This window comes from Salminus brasiliensis, chromosome 10 (genome assembly GCF_030463535.1).
Source record: "Salminus brasiliensis chromosome 10, fSalBra1.hap2, whole genome shotgun sequence".
NCBI classification, from domain to species: domain Eukaryota; kingdom Metazoa; phylum Chordata; class Actinopteri; order Characiformes; family Bryconidae; genus Salminus; species Salminus brasiliensis.
The window spans coordinates 20,725,697-20,742,068 of NC_132887.1; the positions used below are offsets into that span (position 1 = coordinate 20,725,697).

At 40.2% G+C, this 16,372-nt stretch overlaps 1 long non-coding RNA gene across 1 annotated transcript in view; it reads left to right on the forward strand.

Annotated features, from left to right (window-relative positions):
- Nucleotides 1–15,993, forward strand: part of LOC140564810 (uncharacterized) — a 34,850-nt gene extending 18,857 nt beyond the window's left edge. The window contains exon 3 of the long non-coding RNA XR_011980545.1: nucleotides 15,389–15,993. This is a non-coding gene — a long non-coding RNA (uncharacterized lncRNA). The remainder of the gene's footprint in view (nucleotides 1–15,388) is intronic.
- The last annotated feature ends 379 nt before the right edge of the window (nucleotides 15,994–16,372 follow it).

Consider the following 16,372-nt stretch of genomic DNA (forward strand, 5'->3'; position numbering starts at 1 on the left):
TGTATGAGCAAATACTGTATTTTGTTGTTTGCAGTATGCAAGTGATATTGTAGTAATGCTAACAAAACTGCCATGAACCAATAAGTAAGTAAATAAATAAATTAATTAATAAATGATTAAAAATGTATTAAAACCTTTTTCCCACAAACCCACTACCATCCTGGACAAACCTGAATCTCAATTCAAGAAAACTGTAAAAGTTGGCAGCCCTGGTGTAAAGTAATGAGGTGTATAACAGATGGGGTACTCACAAAGCCCAGTTTGAGCATAGAAAATATAATGTTAAAGTTTTGAATACACACACATCAAACTTTCAATGGAAGTCAAAATGTACTTTTATTACTTATTATTAGGCATTTCAAAGCATTTCTATTGGTCCATTCATCATGACATTTTAATACAATGTAAAAAAAAATATGCCAGACTAAAACTATACCAAAATGTCAAGACAGCAAAAATGATATGCATTATATGTGTGTGTATATATATATATATATATATATATATATATATATATATATATAGGTATATCTCATTGCTTGAGATGGCAGGAATCCCTGAGAAACCTGTGCTGTACAGAAGTACAGAAAAAAGCTGGTGGTGAAGTCAATGGTTTGTTGAAAACAGCATTAAACAGTGTAAGTATGGGTAACATGCCGTGTAAGGCATGCATGGCAAAAATGCTGTCCCTGGGATCTGTATGGCTTTGGACTACAGCTGTTCTGTAGCTGTGAGACAGACATCCGTCCTGCCATTTCTTCTGTGTCCGCTGAGCTGGTGAAGTAAGCTGCTTTGGGCAGGCATTTTCTTGCTGTGGTGACCAGCAGGACATTTCATCTTTTGTTGACCACATGCTGCTGCCATGGAAACTCGTCGAATGGTTCATTTAGAATCTCCATGGGACTCCGCTCTCTACCTGGCGCTCGGGCCAAAGACGCCGATAACCTTCCTCGGCTGCACTCTCTCTCTCTCTCTCTCTCTCTCTCTCTCTCTCTCTCTCTCTCTCCCCCTTTCTCTCTCTCTCTCTCTCTCTCTCTCTCCTTGATATTCTTAGTTTCTTTCCAGCCATCCACACTGGTTTAGAGTTTTAATCATTGACTCCAAGCCAAAGCGTTTGTGCCGAACTCTAAAGTTTCACCCTGGTTAAGCATTTCTGTACAGAAGTCAATCATTCTCTGAAGTGAAATGTTAAGTGGATGAAGTTTCTCTCGCGCTCTCACTCTTCCTCTCTCGTGCCACTGCTCTTACTTCATCCAGGCCTTGTTGACCTTTTTCAGGGCTGTGACAAAGCTTCCCTTTCACATGGTTCCGTGGCTGAAACTCATGGGAAAGCGACCGTGCGGGCGTGTGTGTGTGTGTGTGTCGCAAGTGCAGCCCGCCACCATCTGCCACCAGGCTGAGAGCGGATGATAAAGTTAGCATCACTGGCGCTGGCGTCTCTGTCCCACCTCATCCTCCTTCGCTGTGCTGGCCTCTTCCAGGAAGTCTGTGTGAGTGAGTCAGGCGCCCAGCTGAGAGCCACTGACCGGCCTTAGCTCCCCACCAACGCCCCCCCCCCCCACCCCAGGAGGCCCTGTGGGACTGGAGGAGCAGTGGGGGGTGAAGAGAGGACAGGCAGAAAGACCGAGGTGGGGGAAGATGTTGTGGTTGCAGGTGTTTGACTGTCACTGGGTCTGCTGGGCAGAGGGCTGTATCGTATGTGTGTGTGTATGTGTGTGTGATGTGCTTGTGTGTTTTGTTTGTTTGCATTTAAAGCATCTTTTGGTAGCAAATGAACCTTAAAATAACAGCTTCAAAATCTGGTTGATACTTCTCTGACTTGAAATAGGGAGAACGGCATGTCTGTCATTGCTACTCCGGGCCGGAACGCTGCTAACTGCAGTGGTGGAGCTGCACGAGACCTCTCACATGAAATGCACAACACTGTGTAGCCCGAGTCACATTTGTGTAAAATTCTTATTATATTCTATATCCTTCTCCTTGTTATATTACTCTACCCCCTCAGTCCACGTTTACTTCACTTCAGATGTCCTGTATCTCTCAGCTTGCCAACAAAAGCATGTGTACAGTTTGTCCATAAGGGGGAGCTTATTGCGTGGTTTGTATTTACAACAGTGGTGTGAAAGTGAACTACACTCCACAAGAGCCTAGGAGCCAATTCTTGCATAATGCTGCTTTCATTTGACCATATCCTGCATTTTTTGGCATGTTAGTCAATTAATTTTGTCTTCTAATAATGTATGTGTGGGTTCTTGCACCAGTCATTCATTTTAATAGTCATTTTTATATGAATGAAACTATGTGTTACTGTTCTTTTAAGACCAGTTAATGTTCTGATTGGTTGTCTCATTCAAAAAATAGTCAGAACTGAAACACACCTTATAACATCAGCGTGAATGGGCGGAGCTAAACTGTGGCGATATTAGTAAAGGACTTGGACAACAACATAGGCTTTTATTGCAGCTTACTTTGAACATATAGACAGTATGCACTGGGGAGTGAACGGTACACCTTGAAACTCTGCTTGGAACAATGATTACAAAAACGCATTACAGTAGATACTGCAGGTAGTAAGCAGGTAAGACCTTAGTCTGAACCCATTAAAATCTGTGACATCATTTCCCTCAAGGGCCATATGCCATTTAATGAATCATTTTGTACAGTAATACATTTTTAGAGTTTCATGATTTATATCTGCATGTGATTATAGATTAATCTTTAACGGTTGTCTCTAAGGCAGGAAAAAAAAAATTGAGGATGATTAGCTGACCAGAGAGTTGGGACATTTTCCTCACGTGTGGCATGTGTTGTGACGGCCACTCTCCTCCGATAGCAAGCACTGGGAACAAGGAAGCATCAGGAGATATTTAATTAAGACAACAGTTCAATTAACAGCTCAATTAGCCGAGGTAATTAGAAGCTCTGTTGGAACAAAAGCCAGCGCACTCAGTGGGTCCCTGTGCAGGACCAGGGTGGCTCAGTTCTGCCGCGGGCCTCATAATCCTAGTTAAGTGCTGGACTGCCATTTTGGCGCAGAGTGCCTGGACAGGAAAACAACATTAAAACCTTTGTAAGTTCCACATGTTAAGGTCCAAAAATCAGAATTTTACACAATTTCCCCCATGCCCCAAGTACAGGTGATCAAGACAGCTTTGGTGTTTGTAGTTTGCCTCATTTTACTGAAGCTACGGAAGTCATGGATGCATACACAGTATGTATACATTAAACTGTATGCCTAAATGATCATACACTAATTTGCAAAACATTAAATGTAAGATTATATATATATATATATATATATATATATATATATATATATATATAATATTAGACTTTATACACTGTATGACATTGTTACGGTCAGCATTTCTGGACACGTGATCAGTGGCTAATAAAAATCTTTCCAAGCCATGCCATTTTGCCATCGGTGGCTGGATTTAGGGAGAGCACAATTGATACTCTCTCCTCTTAACACTCTTAAGTGATGTTGAACAGCACAGGCGTCCGTATTTTGCATGTATCAGAGGACACATTTGTCAGTCCTTACCCTTCTGGTGTCGAGAGCTTTGCTAGTGCTAGGGGTCTGTTCACAAGTTTGGAACAGACCCCTGGTGACATGGGGCATGTCACCATTTTTAATTAGTAATTAGGACCTGTCAGCTGAATAATTTCCAGGATTTATAAATTCTATGGCTCTTCAAACACTCGTCGAGCATGGTCTCCTTTAAGCAACTGTCTAAATGCTCTTACAATGAAAGTAATCAATAAGAAAATAGCCACGTGTGGTTTCTACAGTACAGAATGCAAGGGCAAAGAATTGGGTAGAGAGGGTATGAATGGTGGGGATGTCTCTAGCAATTATTTTGATGGAAAATTAAAATACAACGGTCCAGCAGCGTCTAATCAATTTATTTGGCACTTAGCAAGTGATTAACAGACCTTGTTCTCTTGAAAAAAAAAAAAACTGCTGGCAACCCTAAATGGTACTGTGTGTGTGTGGCGATTAGCCGATTTAGATGATATTCTCAGTCAGGATTGCAGCCAAAAAATGAAAGGTGAAAATTAGGAGCTACTTTACATAAAGTCGAAGTGTAAGTTGCTAATGTGTAGCGTCAATAATAATGGTAATCATCATAAAACTCATACAATCATAAAACTCAACAAAGCCATGAATCCTTTTGCTGACCATGTGGTAGCTCAGACAGAGGAGAGACAGGTGGAGAGGCAGGGTCACAGGTCAAGTCGAATAATGACTTGGTGATATGTTGGTAGTGAAATTCAGTATTGTGGCAGGTGCTAAGCTGATGCTGTACAGTGATTCATCAGTGTGTGTCTGAAATGAGAGTGTTGAATAGGGACATGTTGTCTCACTGTTCATATGGCATGCATTTCATCAGGTGACAGAAGCAATCCTGTCAGGTAGTAGTTTATTTGGGATTAGTTTCATTTAACTTATTTTATATAAATAACCAGCTTTCAGGAGGCCCCCTGTGGTCTGCTTTTATATTCCTATCAATGTCAAAATCATGCCCTTGGTGGATTGCTACTAAGAAATGAAAGTTCAGGGGAACTGTGGAGGTCAAGATGAGATCTGGAAGACAAAAAAAAAAAAAAACACTTGAAGAGAACTGCCCATATGATGGTTTTACAGGCAAAAAACAAAAAACATATCACTGTCAAGAACCTCCAAGAAAACCTAATGAGTCAGGAAGGTTGTGCACCACCCTATTGTGCAGCATTGCTTGAACAGACATAATCTTCATGGAAAGAGTCATAAGAAGGAGTGGCTTTGAGTAGAGGGAAGAATGGATTCCACAAAATACCAGTAACCCTAAATGGGAATGTCAAATCATCAAACCAACAATGATTCAAAACACACAAATATGTACATATATATATATACATATTAACACACTCAGCTATATTATATGGCTAGCTAGCTGCCAACCAGGTAGGGCGAACGGGTAAGAAAGAAATCAATATGTAGCATAACATATATTGTAAATCTGTTGTATTATTCATTTGATAAATCACATATATAGAGGTTTGCCATGCAGTAGTTTGCTCTACAAGCCTTCATTTATGGTGAAATGCACATTCACATGTTAGGGTGGGGGTCCTCAAGAACCCCAAAGTATGCCTTTCTATTCAGATGCCACTATACCACTGGAAGCAAACATGTTGAAACCAAAATGTTGCCTGTGCTTTTGCCACTTTTTATAAATATCAGAATGACCTACAGTGTCACAAGCAAATGTCAGAACCCAAACATGTCTTGGCTGATTATCTGTGCTAGGGTAAATTAGATTTTTTTTCGTTGAACTATTGTTTGTATTCCCAGTACTGCTAGAGGAGCTTACTGGAAAACTCTGCTCACTGGGGCTTTGAGTATACCACCCAGTTGACTTCCCTCAAGCTTCTCGCACAAACATCGCCACCCTTCTTGGCCAGTCTCTCCGTGTTTTGACCATCGCTGGCTGTTTAAACATTCACAACCATTCCTTTGTCTTAGTCTTGGCTGAATATGTATCCAGGGCATCTTGGTGTTTTCTCCGCTGCAGGCTTCCTGGAAAGGGGCAGAGGTCTCAGGGGGGAGCAGCTGCTCGGTTTAGCCCACTTGGAGCGCACTGTCCCTGGGCGTGACCTCTCCCCCTGAGCCCCACTCGCTCAATCAGCCTCGGCGCATTGCACCAGGTGAGCCTCCTCGTTTGCTGATGTGCATAGGCCCGGCTCTCCTGCGTCTGGGCCCATTAAGGGGTGCAGATGCACACCTGATGACACGGCTGTCAAAGCTCGGGCCTGTCTCAGCAGCGAGCTGGGTTGTGACCTCAGGGGCCGCACAGCAGGATGCCTGCCTGTGTAGAGGTCTGTCTCTGGGGAACAAGACCATTGCTTGGTCCTGGGCCTGTAATGAGATCAGCTAGAGCAGAACCCAGCTGGGTAAATCAGGGCAGGAGACATAGGCAGAGTGGTGACAGACTCTCAAATGAGATGAAGGCATATGTGAAGCCTATTACACAAGGGTTATGGGTGAGACCTAGCATATTGGCGTGAGGGCTATTTTGGTGGTAGATTACATTCTGTGCACATTTTTGCACAGGGTGCATTAGGATGATGGTTACAAATCCTCATTTGTACTGTCTGTCTTCAGCTTGTGATGTAGAGTAGATACAGATCTGCTTCATATGGAGTCTAGCTGTCCAGAACATGAACATGAAGCTACTGTAGACACCTACAGGCTAATAATCTATGACAGATCAGTGGCCTCCAACTCTTCGCCTGGACTGCTACCTTACTGCAGGTTTCAGCTCCAACCCAAATCTTACTCATCCCTTTCCAATCAAAGATGTCTAAGAGCAGTAAATATTTATATCAGGTGGGGTGGGTTGGATTAAAAAATCTGTGGCCTCTTTTAAAAAAATAAAGATTTCCCTCTATTTTGAAAATGTTTCTGTTTACACAGAGACAAAAATGCTTGCATGAAAATGCTAGCCCTATAGCATTATATGTTAATAACAGAACAGTATTTCAATTTATTCATAGGTCAAAATCTAAAATCTAGTGCTATCTACGCATAGACATTGTAGTTTTATGAGTTCTATTTAATGAAATTTTAAAAACAGTTTTTAAAAACAAAAAACAGCTTTTAAAAATGGTAAAAAATACCTGGATGTGTGGACAGGTGGAATATAGCTCTCACAAAAACAAGAGAATGCATCTGTTGTGAAAAATGCTATTTAAATACATTTAAATTTAATTGAATTAAATAGTTTTAGTGAAATGATCATGACCTCAATATGCTACAAAGTGATGCTAGCAAGCTAAGTTCTTTTGTAAAGCATCTTGCGGCCACCAGGTTCATGCTACCTTGGCAACTTTGAACTAATTTGAAATTTTACCAGTGTTGTACCACCTGAGGTGTAGAGGGCACACAACACAACACACAGACTTTGCTAGCACTACTACCATACACCATCTCAACCACCCTATTTGAATGAGGAAAAAAAAACATGAGGTTATAACAATGAAAAAAACTTGTAAGAAGATACTTTTCTTCAATTATTTAATCATTTGTACATATTCAAAGCTAATTTTAACTCATGTTCATATTTACAGTGGGCTGTCCAGGTATTTTTGCACTTTCCCCTCTGGCCTGGTCCCTGGTATGAACTGGTGGTGACTAAATACTTACTCATAACTTCACACACAAACTTAATAACAAAATTATATGTTGCTGGTGCAACCCTGGCCTAGAAACCAGGACATTCACCTGAACCCACTGGAATGAAACATTCAGCAGAAGCTCTACAGCCGCAGCGATCACATCTGAACTGGAGCCCCACCAGGCCGCCAAGTCCTACTAGAAGAGCTGAGTGGCAGCGGAAGTCTCACAGTTGTGGTAAATCTTGTGACAGGATGACTCGCTGCTCGTCAATAACAGTCGAGGGCTGAGGGCTGTTGCCACATTCGGCCCCGCACTTCCTCCATAGTTACTTCATCACACCCCACCAGCTGGCCCTCCTGGCCACTATCTCTCAACCACAGTCTCTTTGCAGGCCATGTGACTTCACCGGCAGCGACCCAGTGCTGGGCCAGCGCCGGCCCCAGCCCCAGGCTTCCTGTCTCGGGCCCGCATCACTTCCTAATGTTACCACGAGTGCTGTTGCTCTTTCTTTCATAAAGTTCTAGGGGCAAAGGGGGACCTTCCACTTTAAAATGAATGGATTTATATTGTTGTTTACTCTGATATGGTAGCGTTTAACCCACTGTAACCCACTGATTAAAGCTTTAAATACATACATGTCAATAAATTCGTCCATCTCAACTGAACCATGTACATCTCAGCCGAAGCTCATTTGTGTGAAATAATTTTCATCAGCATTTCAGTTTTACTATTAGGTTACAAAAACAGCCAGCGTTCCAGGACCAAGTATATTAAAACTGCATACTGCCAACTACAGTAGCTCATGATACATCACTCATCAAGATGTGTGTCAATCACTTATTTTATTTCTAGCTAATAGCCAAGGCCTGAGTGGGTAATGTGTTGAGCTGGGCAAATTCCCAGTTGGCCAATAGTATTTTGGGCTGTTTACTGTGAGTAAATATATAAAGGGAAATATATAAATATAGAAATGCCCAAAACAAACAAACATAGTTTATATTTCTAACAACCAGTGGTCCTACAGCTAGTGTAAGGGCGAAAAAATAAAAAGGGCACATACTGCACAATATGGGGGCCCAACATAAAATAGTAATTCTTGATCAAGAATGCAAGAATGGCACACTCTCATGCATTTCTGGACAAGCTGAGAGATACAGAATGGTCACTTAAAGTGAAAGAAGTATGTGGATTGGGGTAGTAGAGTAATATTATAGGATTTTACACTTTACACTTTATGACTTGTGAGTGTTGTCCTACTCGCTTAGTTAGCAGAGTGTTGCAGGGACAGAGCAGATGAGATTACATCAAAATGCTAACTAAAAGTTTTTTGGCCTCTTAAAACATGTAGAAAAGATTTGTTAGCAGATGTGCAATGTGTATTTGTGTATTTGCATTGTAAGCAGGGTTTGAAAGCCTGCCCCAGAGGGCACACTGTGGGCAACTGCATCTCATTTTCTCCACTGGGGCTTTTCTCTCTCTCCATTGCAAGGACACTTTATCATGTTTTCTCATTTTCATCAAAAGGCACTTGTAGGGAATGTCAGGTTTATCCTATTGGGAAGACAACTATAGAGCACCACATCACTATATTCCCACTAAAGGGTCTTCCATTAAAAAAACCCATGTTCTGACACATGTAGGGACACCCTTTACAGCACTGCATCACATTGTATCCACTGTATGGGCACTTCCCTGTCAGAGGAGCCTAACCAGGCACCTTATCATGCTTTCTCACCTGTAGGAGAACCCTATACAGCACTGCATCACATTTTCTCTGCTGGATAGGGCACCCTTTGGGACATAGTCAAGCAGGGGTGGCATAGAGGGCACTTCACAATGGCACCCTTTTATTCTGGCAGGGCACCCATAGAAAGGCACTCAATAGGACACGTTATCAAATTGTCTTGATCTGGATAGCACATCATAATTTATCACAGGAAGGGTCATCCTAGTGGGCATCATTTTCTTCTTATGTGAAGGGCAGCTAATAGGGCATTTTGTCTTGTATTGTCACTCTAGTGGCATCTTTTCAACCATGGAGGCATCAGGGGCCTCAGGATTAGCATATACAATTTGGTAGGCAGAGTAAATGGTACTGTTTTTGGCATTCCCAATCTATGAACTATGAAAACCTTGTGAAGCTGGATAGCAAGGGCAAAGAGTGCATAACAACTTAAGAAGGCAAGCATGAAAAATCTACTTAAGGAGAGTGGAGTGAAATTGGGATATTGGGCATATCTGGGCATATCTGAGCAGGTGGGCAGTGAGAAATGCTGACAAGAATTTAGAAATATTGCATTTATCACATGTAAGCTTTTACATCCTGGTCATGTGAAGTAGTATATAAATGCTAATAATGAGTAAGAAATAAAGATGAAAATGCAAAGATTCTAGAAATGAAAACTGTTCAGCTGTTCTAAGTTCGAAGAATTTTGAATTCTCTGCAGCACATTTGCTTTTTAGCTTACTACTGTCTATCTTCATTGGATTCACATGTGAAAACTGTTATCAACAGATCCCATAATACACTGTCTGTTGTGTCAAACAGTTGCAGATTCACGCTGCTGGGCCTGAATGTGATCACCTTTGTCCACTCTGTAACCTATTAGCTGACCAATTATAGTTACAAAACTGGTGCTAAATTACCAGCGTACAATAATATTAGCATATGGACTTGGTTGGACTTGGGGTTTATATGTTGATAGCTCACAGTAACTAAGCATTACCAACCCACCAGGAATTGTGGGAGTCAAATTTGTGTGAATTCACAAACCTTAGAAGGGATGGGCAGCAGTTATGGTCTTTCAGAGTTATGGTCTTTCATTTTTCTCACTCAGCATAACATTGCCCGTCACTCACAGCTAGCTAACATTAGCTATTCACTCTACATTCCCTCTAGAATCACATCACACTGAGACTGCCCATAATCGCACTTTGACTGGAATAAATAGTGAGGGGACAACCTTCTGTGATCATGGTTTTAGATACAGTAATATTGAACCATTGGTGGGCAATGTGAATAGAATTGGTGATTAATCTTGGTTGGCCCATAGCTTTAAATTCCACAAAGCACAGCGGTGAACCATGATAACACACATTCAGGTGATTGGAAGGGTCTTTGGAGTGTGTCTGGGAGACAGTCCTACATTTATATTCTGAAGTGCAGGCCTTTAATAGTGGCTAGACTGCGAGAGAGTCCAGCGAGGAGTCAGTTATGATGCAGTGTCCCTTTGCAGGAGTATGATTGCACTTTCTGGAGGCTAAATGAACAATGACTTCATCTTCATCATTTAATCATACAGAACAAAGAGAGAGAGAGTGTATGAGAAAGAGCGAGAGACACAGAGAGAGAGAGAAAGAGAGAGGGCCTGCGCGAGAGAGGGAGATGCCTGCAGAGATAGTGAGTCACTTCTAATGGAGTCAGCCAGGGTTGCGCTCACTCAGCCGAGCAATCAGCTCAGTGGCTTGCCATTGTTTAGCCACACACACACACACACACACACACACAGACACACACATTCTGTGCTGACACTCTTAATCAATAAATATGTATTATAACATAGTTCTGCATGACATAGCAGGGCCCAAGATAATGACTACTGTATGCCATCACATTAAATGTTTTGTGCCGTTTAACCCCTTAAAGCCTGTGCATAGATCCATTCTTTGATTGTTCACTTCTCATAACTACCTTACTGCCACAATAAGCAAGTCTATCAACCCTATAACAGAGCCCTGTGGGGCGCAACTAAATGTGTTGCACTAAACGGTTGCCGAAATAATTCACAACAGTCTCTGCATTAAGACTGATAACTGAACAATTAACCTAAGGTTCAATGTGTTAAAACACACCAGCTGTTCTTTACCTTGTGTGAACATTTCACATGTAACGACCAATAGAAATGCGGCACAGATCTCATGAAATGTAATCTTTTGTGTTAAAATTCAGAATATAGTTTTCCCTAATCTTCTAAAGTTACCATTTCAGAGATATAAGGTTTTGCTATGACAGCGATAATATGATATTCGTGTGTTTGTGCATCATATGTGGAAAACTGAGGTGTTATCTTACACGGATGTGTTTTTTTTAGTGTCTCTGTGAGTGTGCATTCAAAGAGCAGAAAAGAGCTGAACCCTGGCATTAGAGAAATAGGTCAACCATTTTACCCTGGGGATACCTGCACAGTTAGCATTTTAATAGCTGATACATGCTCTCTCTCTCTCCTTCCCTCCCTCCCTCCCTCCCCCCTCTCACTCGCTCTCTGGATGGCCACAGTCAGTTTCATTCCTCTTTCTTCTTTCTTTATGTTTTTTTTCTTCTGTTCTACACAGAAAATCAGACACTAATAATAATATACGTCTGTTTAAAAATGAATGGCGCGTCTCCGTCTGCGTAACGTCTGTTTGGGAGGAAAGTGCAGGCCCCGGAAAATTCCATAGCACAGAGTCCTTTAATTGGCCTGAGGTCTTTCCTCCGGTCGTGTGTTATCTGAATAATGCATGGCCTTTCTTAATGAAGCGTAGTTCTGTTGTTTCTCTTCTGTAGGATATAGGGTCAAATTAGCATAGTCCTGCATCTGCATCTTAATAGAGCTTGATCATCGGGCTTAGTTTTGTTTACTGCTTCCTTCCCCGCGGTTCTTGCGCCTACTTCTCTCGAACGGCTCATGGTGGACCTCGTTCTCACGTACTTTAGAGCAGTTGTTGTCAGCTTTGATCCTGGGGAGCTGCAGCTTTAACTGGCCCTATCTCCAACACATCTGATCCAACTTATCAGCTAATTCGTGTGTTGGATCAGGTGAAGCGGATGGCATAGAATGCCTGAAACTGTGCAGGAACCACTGCTGTAGGTTATTGGTTGTCTTCATGATTTCCCAGATGGTCCTCATTTTGATCAATCCCAGCTCCTTACGTTTAGGAATAGAGCACAAACATGGAGCATCTGGTAAGCACTGAGGATCAGTTTCAGAACCACTGATCTGTCCTAAGGACTCCTTATTGATCTAAGAACAGATCCTGCTGATCGATGCTCACTTTTCCTCATCAAATCCTGATCATTAAAGAACTTATACGCTATAAAAAACGATCTTGCATCGTTACACGCTGCCCATCAAAATTGTGGGTAATATTTGTTTTCACTGTTCATTTTTTACATAACCTTTGTAGTTGCTGGCAATAATAAAAGCATGCTATCATTTTATATGAATTATTTATCTCCCATATCTCACTGAAATGTTGGCTAAGATGCAGATTCTGAACCCTTGTCTAGCCAACATGCTCATGTTATTTTATATTTTATCAATATTATTTATTTATTGAAAAGAAAAACTCTGTTCAAATGACAAGTTTTGTTAATTTTCCATTTTCCAGCATATGTGAACAAATCATCTACAGGAAATATGGCAATATCTGCATATTTTGGAGCTTACCCAGAATCAATGGGCGCAAGGCAGGAATACCCCCTGGTACCACACACACCCATTCACTCACACACTCACACCTAGGGGCAAAGTAGCACATCCATTTTTTAAGGAGGCGGAAGGAAACCCTCACAAACATAGGAGAACACACCAAAGTTCTCACAGACGGTGATCAGAGCGAGGATTGAAGCCCCTGGAGCTGTGTGACATATGCACTGTCAACAGCGCCACGGTACCTAAATTTAACATACTGAGAAAAAAGACATAACTTAAAATGTGTCATAACTATAAAATGTGTCATAACCTTTGTACATCACATACTGTTTACCAATATGTTATAATAAGCAAACATACAGTATTTGTTTATAAGGGCATGTAGAAGTGTGTTCTCTGTAGAGGCTTATTTACACTTGGCAACTCGACAATACATGTAATTTGACCAGTGGTGCGTAACCCTTGCATACAGCAATAAAAAGACAACAAACAAAACACAATAAGTAAGTAAAGTAACAATGTAAAATATATTTTAAATCTATTAAATGTAATTCACCACTTGGAGCCATATAATTACATTTAAATAAATTCCCATCTCTAAATTCCATGATTTTTTATTTTTACTGTTTTATATGGTGTAACTTTTTAATTAAAACATCCAATCAAATTAACAGCAGTATAAAATGAAACTGCCTGATACTGAACTGATAATTCATCTTTGTGTAAGACTAGTACTGTCCATTAGTTGTAGTACGACACACGACCAAAGACAACTTTCCATATCTGTTGAAATATTTACTCTCTACTACTTTTAAATACTTATTTACTTTACTTTTTTGAATTGATATATTTATATTGATACATTTTAAATACAACTTCACTCATATATATATATATATATATATATATATATATATATATATATATATATATATATATACATATATATATATATATAAATTCCCATCTCTATCTTCCCTGTCTAATGGCACCTCCCTTTAACTTTAACTTGACTTCTCTCAGTTGCAGCTATATGTATAAGAGAGGGGGTCTGGCTTCAAGCTCAAAGTAGAAGCTTCCTGAAATCCAACCCCCCCCTTTCTCTTACATTCTCCTCTCACATTATCTAGGCTGATTGCATGGTCCCATCTAGCAAACCGATACTTTAAGAATTTGCTCAGCTTCATGGTTATTGGAGTATCTTCCTTGGCAAGATGAGCAGGTTTGACATCGCTTTCACCTTAATGGTTTGAGAGTGGATGACATCACAACAAAGGGATATAATGAGGTAGTACTGAAGTGACAAGATATACAAAAGTTTGCTATTTAACATGTGGAATCACTGCAAACTGTCAATGAAAAAATGTTCAATTGTTTAAAAATATCCCAGAGTTTTGACAGAAAGCAATTACTACTAACAGCTATAAAAGACAGGACATGTGGTGTAGACGTGATGGCAGTCATGTGCTCTTCTCAGGGACAGAAGCCACAGTTCTCATTCAAGTAATGCAAAAAATAAAAAGCTTTCGGGTTTGTACTGTCTCTCAGGTTTCCAGGGAAGATATACGGCACTGATGTAGCGTGTTTTAAACGTGGGCTCATATTGCATATTGCTTATCCCTTACCACCATGGAAAGTTTGTGCTAAGCAACAATTCATCATGTAAAATGCAAATGAAGGTGATAGGGGATGTCCCAGTGGCACACCTCTCAGTTTACTCTGAGACCATGAGTTTGTCATGGTGTAATGTCATTGATATTTGTACACACTAAACACTAAGGTGCCCAAAAGGGTTCTTGGCAGTGATGCCTTTGAAGAACCACCTTATTTGTGCTTCTTGTTTTGTGCTGCTGATATAATCAGGGTTCTTTAAAACCAGCTGTGTCTTGGCTAGTTTAAGGCCTTGTTTGCTGGAACATGGCCTTTTTTGTGAGATTATATTTTTGTAATGTATACTAACTATACACATTGGGTACAGTAAAATGTACGGAATTAGAATAAGGGAAGCATGATGCTGCCTTTATAGTTGTATACACTGCATTTCTGAGCATAATATACACATATAGTATATTTTATTTTGCTGTAAGCTTACTTGGGTATTATTTTGGAGGAAGTTATCTTACATGAGTGTGAAATTGAGCTGTCTTGTTTGCTAGAACTTTGAAATAGAGACTGTTTTATTAATTGGTCCAATAGCTTCTGATAGCACATACTCTAATGGATTCTTAAGCCCTATTTGGACAGGATCGGTTTTACAAGGGGAGGTGAAGTAATGTAATTTTACTACAGAATGTAGAATAATACAAATGTAGTATAATACAATTTTAGTTTGAAAATTAGCTACATGTTGAGTTTGCCACAAACATGAATGAGGTTACCTCCCCATGTAACTAATCCTGTCTGAATAGTGCTTAAAAAAGCAATGAATCTCAGGTAAAACTCTCTCATACTTTCGTAATCTTTAGAACCTTGTATCAGGTCTGTCACTTTTCCAGACTGCCTTTTTTCAACATCTGCAACATGATTTTAGTTGATTTACCAAATGATGAATGTAGTGATGTTGGATCCTATATCATGTTTCTTCTGGCTCATAGTAAGTTTTACTTAGGGTCAGTGGCAAAATCACAGAACCCTGACTATATATCATGGACCCCTGGGGTTCCCCTGACCCCACTTAGAGAAACCATGGCCCTAAAGTTCAGTAACAGTTTAAAGAACCTGTAAATAAAGCACGTTCCATGCAAAATCTTTAACTTTTTGAACTCGTATCGTTCTTAGTTTGTGAATGTCTGCTTAATGTTTCTTGAAGGTTATTAAAGATTGCAAGCTTGGAGGTGGACCATTCCAGAGTCATCAAGGCATGCAAAATGGTTGCTAATCCTACAGTGGAGTCCCTTTCATCTATTGGCGTCCACTTCAGAGCGCTCTCATCTGGGTCCAGCATGTGCAGATCCTCGAGGAAGCAGGCAGGTGTGCTAAAGCGCTCCACCGCCAGCCAATGCAAGAACCACTCATGTGATTCGCCTCCAGAGGTTTATGCTGATAAAGTGTGTGTGTTTATGTGTGTGTGTAACTCTTGCTATAACGAGAGAATTAGGCGAGAAGTGTCCCTTTGTTTCTGGGTATGGGTCACCAGATCTAAAAACTGGAATGTCCTCACTGTTCTGACACAGTTTCTAGCATGCTAGCTGTTCTTACCTGACATCCTGCTGCTAATCCATTCAGAAACTGATTTGTCTCTTCTCGCTCAATAAACTCTGCTGTCAGAGTAGTTGGGATGTGAGGTTGTGCATGTTGGTCATTGTAAAATGTATTGCTGTGTGCATACATTCAGAACAGGATTCATATGACTATGAAAATGTTTTTTTATGGATTTTTCATTGATCTTTTTACAAAACCTACAATAAAATATGACTGAAGTGTGAAGTATACATGTGTATTTAAGTATTTTCTACTTTATTAGCATACTTTAACTATTATGTACTATAATAAACTGTTATATACTGTTATATATGATGTACTTTTACATTTCCTTTAAATTAAAACATCCAATCAAATTAACAGCAGTATAAAATGAAACTGCCCACAGCTATGATAATTTATCTATGTATAAACACTAGTACTGTCTAGTCGTCAGAGTATAAGACTTTCAGTGATATCTGTTGAAATATTTACTCCCTACTACTTTTAAATGCTTAATAACATTAAATAGTAAAATATTTTTTTTATATGTACATTTATATTTCTTAAATGCAGCTTCCACTCAGATATAGGTGTGTTAGTTTGTATAAGA